Source organism: Alligator sinensis, unplaced genomic scaffold, assembly GCF_000455745.1.
Source record: "Alligator sinensis unplaced genomic scaffold, ASM45574v1 scaffold1107_1, whole genome shotgun sequence".
In the NCBI taxonomy this organism is placed as follows: Eukaryota; Metazoa; Chordata; order Crocodylia; family Alligatoridae; genus Alligator; species Alligator sinensis.
Window position 1 is genome coordinate 196,255 of NW_005842787.1, and position 4,858 is coordinate 201,112.

The following is a 4,858-nucleotide window of genomic DNA, read 5'->3' on the forward strand; positions in this document are numbered from 1 at the left end:
ACAGAGCCTTGGGGGACCCCACTGGTCACAGGTCACCATGATGATTGACTTCCATCAACCACCACCCTCTGGGTCCGACCACGGAGCCAATTCCCCACCCAGTGGATCATGGTGGACCCGAGGCCACAGTTGGCCAGTTTTCCCAAGAGGTGATCATGGGATACCAGATCAAAGGCTTTTTTAAAGTCAAGATATATGACATCAATCTCCTCTCCCTTGTCTAGGTGATAGGTCACCTGGTCGTAGAAGGAAATGAGATTGGTCGAGCAAGACCTACCCATAACAAACCCATGCTGGGTATCCCTTAGGATATTGCCGTCAGCTAGTCTGTTAAGGATAGCCTCTTTGATAATCTTTTCCAAGACCTTCCCTAGGATAGAGGTCAGGCTGATGGGCCTGTAGTTAGCCGGATCCACTTTCCTCCCTTTCTTGAAGATAGGCACCACATTGGCCTTCTTCCAGTCTTCGGGCACTTCACCAGAGTGCCCGGAGCTCCTGAAGATCCGTGCCAGGGGCTGGGCTATGATGTTCGCCAGCTCCTTGAGTACCCTGGGGTGTAGATTGAAGGTATCCAGTGTCTGAAGGTGTTCCTTCACGAGGTCAGCATTGATGGACGGCAGGGAATCTCCCTCACCTGGGCCTCCCTGTCTCATAATGAGCACAGGTGTCCCTTGGGACTGATCAAAGACTGAAGCAAATAGGTTGGCTTTTTCCTGGGCGTTGGTTGTCAGTTGTCCCATCTGGTTTAGCAGGGGTCCAATGTTTACCTTGCCCGGCTCCCCACATATCTGAAAAAGGACTTTTTATTGTCCTTGATACTTGTAGCTAGCTGGAGTTTCATCGCAGCCTTGGCTTTCCTGGTTCGCTCCCTGCAGGACCAGACCAGTGCAGAATATTCCTCCTTGGAGGTGGATCCCGTCCTTCATCCTTTGTAGGCCTTTCTTTTTAGCTGCAGGAGGTCCGCTAGTTCCCTGGAGAGCCAGGGGGGCTGCTGTGCCCTTTTGCTGCCTTTCCTCCGAGACGGGATAGCCTGAGCCTGTGCATCAAGGATTGCTCCCTTGAGGAACAACCACTCTTCCTGAACTCCCCTCCCCTTAGGGTCATGTTCCCTTAGGGCCTCACCAACAAGCCTCCTGAGCTTGTCAAAGTCAGCTTTCCTAAAGTCAAGGACTTCTGTATTGCTGACTGATTTGCCAGCTTTATGGCAGTTGGTGAAGCTGGTCAGCTCGTGGTCGCTGTCTCCCAGCTTCCCATCGATCGTTAGATCACTGATTAGGTCATCCCCGGTTGCCAGTACCAGGTCGAGCAGCGCTTTACCTCTCGTTGGCCCGTAGACTTCTTGAGTCAGATAGAGGTCATCCATGCACGAGAGGAAGCTTTGTGACCGCTTGGATTTGAAGAAATGAGAACAGAGAGACGTAAATATCTTATCCCCCTCTGTTCCTTCATATTCACCTAGTATGCACCTAGCCCTCTAATTTTGCTTTTTGTCTAAAAGTTTGAGATCTATATAGCACACCTTGCCAAGTCAGCCTATTGTAATGGATGTCACATCTGTAAAATAATTAACCCCTCATACTAATTACGCCCTTCAAAGCTCCATGTCCCTTATACTACCATAATAATACAGTAAAAGCTCTGTTATCCAGCATCACCCAGGAATAGGCCCCTGCTTCTCCCACCGCGTCTGGGGCATCACTGCCCCTCCTGCGGAATCGCCGACCTGCCTGTGGGGCCTGCAGAGAGGCGGGGCCCCCCCCGCCGCCCTGCCTGTGGGGCCTGCAGAGAGGCGGGCCCCACACAGCCTGTTATGCCCCCGGGCCATGGGGACTCAGCAGCGCAGGCTGCTTTGCCCCGAGCCATGGGGGCTCAGAGAAACTGGAAGTGCCACAGTGTGCCCTTCCAGTTTCACTTTACCTTGCAAGCCAGCACATATGTATATCAGTAGAATTACCTTTCATCTCAAAGGATACATATGTGCATTTTGAGAGATGGCAGTACATTTTTCAAAAGTGCCTAAAGGCCAGGTTTTTAAAGTTATTTTGGGATTTATTTTGATAACATAATTGGCTCACTAATTTTACCAAGCCAAATATTTCTGCATGATTACTGGAAGAGACTTCACAGGACAATGGAAGTTTGAAAAAGCACTCAGGTACTCTAATAGTATTCCCAATATATTGTATTTTTTGTTTGTTTATGGAGGCTGTGCTAATAAACAATAAGGCAGCTGGTAAGACTCTCTCTGGTTAAACAGCCCAGTCACCTTCTATCATTAATTAAGAAGAGAGGAATTCCTAAGGAGACAAACCATTCTGTACCACAGTGCATTCATGGAAGGGACGAGATTTATTGTGCAGGATATTAAAGTAAACATTGTGTTTAGTGATAAAGCTGTAGACTAGTAAACCTATATTTGTCTAAATCCCTTCTTGTGATCACTGATCTCACCTTCACCTCTAAGGTCTTCATTACATTGGGGGTTCTCCACTTTCCATTAACAGCTAAAATGGAATAATGCTTATGTGAATGTCCATGTTGACAATGCAATATCAGTTTCAGTGATTTGGCAAAAAATGCTGGTTAGCTATAAATTAATAAGAAGGATCCTGAAAACTGAATCTCTTGGGAAGGGCATTACATTTTTATTACTGAATTTTCACAGTCTTGTTCATTAAGTGTGCTTTACTTGCCTTGGCTTCTTTCACACTTGCTTGTCCTTTTCCCCACTCTAAAAGTCAAACCATTTCCAGCGTTTTTCTCTTAATGCTAATACCAATCTACTACTTATTTTGAAAAGGGCCACATTATATGTATGACTGAAGACAGCATGGCTGAACTTCAGGGACAGAGCCCCCCTGAATGGGATATGAACCCAGGAACTGGAACTGCACAAGTAGATGGAGAACACATCTCCATTTGGGGGTATGTAACATAAGCTAGCTGTGCAATGCCAAGGTGCATGAACCTGACGCAAAATGTGGCATGTCCAGGGTATTTGTCTCCGTGTTTTACTGCAGAGATTAAATCTAGTGGATTTGCATAGAAGCTTCAATGTATTGCTGCTTGTCTAAATCTGACACATGATAGTGCTTCTCCAAAGGACTGAATTTTCCCTGAAACACAATAGGCATTTCCAGTGCAAGACACAGCATAGGGGTGTTCTGAGTGCCTCTACACCAGCTAGGCTGAATTTGGCCCATTGGATCAAAGCAGCAGCGTATCTTATGTTGTTATGAAATCACTGCCTCTGGGGCCGAAAGAGTTCCTATCATACTCCTAAAATGCTTTGTGGTTTTTAATTCCACAGGCCCTTAGACTGTCTGCTGCCAGTAACTCCCTTATAAATGCCGTTGCAGGAATGTTTACTTGAAACTTCTGCGCACAAGCTAATTCCCTCCTCCCCTCTCCCCCAAGAAAAACCCTGTTTGCAGCTTTAAAAACACATTCACAGCAGGCAAGGAAAGGCTTCATAAAAGTGAATAACTACTATAGCATTTCTAGTATAACTGATATGCCATTAATCTATGTAAACTGACAGTTGTGATGCAAGCCTCTTACAAGTGCTTGTCTCCTTAGGAATTCCTCTCTTCTTTACTAATGATAGAGGGTGACTGGGGTGTTTAACCACAGAGATTCTTACCAGCTGCCTTAGTGTTTATTAGCATAGCTTCCATCAAACAAAAAAATTACAATGTAGTGGCAACACTATTAGAGTGTATGAAAGCTTTTTCAAAATTTCATTGTCCTGTGAAGTGTCTCACATAAAGTGATCATGCAGAAATGTTTGGCTTGGTAAAGTTAGTGAGCCAATTAAGCTGCTACAGCTGACAAACTTGCAAACAAAAGAAAGAACACATCAGTTCTTATCATTATTCACAATTTATTTATGAATAACAACAACAACCAAATAGATACAGACAATGTGCAATTTAGTATAATGCCCCTATGAACTTCAAAGGTGTTACAGGTCTGATATATCAGATTTTGCAAGATTAATATATCAAGGTTAGGGACTTTTTCCTACTTAGCTCAGCAGTTTTTACTTGGTTTAATTTGGAGGTGTCCTTAATTGGGTGTTTATATTGTTTTAAAAAGCATTAGTCTATGGGATCTGTCCCACACATTCCTCCTATGTATAGATTTTCTACTGCGTCTGGCAAAAAAAAGTCAAGTTTTGACAGTATTGTAAAAAGGAGTGGAAAATTTCTTAGATATATTTTCCTTTGCTGGCTGGCTGGCAGAGTCTGGGTTGTATGTTTTTTAATATTAAAGGTTCATTTTGTTATTCCGTTGGTCTGCAGAGATGGTCTGTGCTGGGACTTGGAGTCATGCAAACTGAATTAATCCTGGACTGTCATAAAGAAGGGAATATGGTGTAAGGCAGAGCATGTGGACTACAGCAAGGCATTCACTACATTGCTGCTTAGCCCTCCCCTCTATCTTATCTACTAAGTAAAACTAGGAGTTCACTAGAGAAGACGGCATGTCTGCCCAGTGGATCAGAAGGGCTAGGGACAGAAGTTGCACAGAAACTGGTTAAGTGATCAGAAACTGGTTTAAACCTGTAACAGAATATGAATTCAGTGCACATAAACCAGTTTCAAAATGGCTGAAACTGGTTTAAGATAAACCTGGTTGAATGTAGTATCAGACTTAACTGATTTGGGTCAAACCAGTTTGTGGAACTTCTGTCCCAGACCCCTTCCTGGTTTAAGTTAAATCAGAGTCCCCCAGAATCCCGGCATATTTTGCAGTCCTGGGCTGGGCTGGGCTGGGCTGGGCTGGGCTGAGCTGTCTGCTCCAGAGAGCAGGTCTGGCCCTGCCTCTCTCCTCCCTAGCTGGAGCGCTATCACTG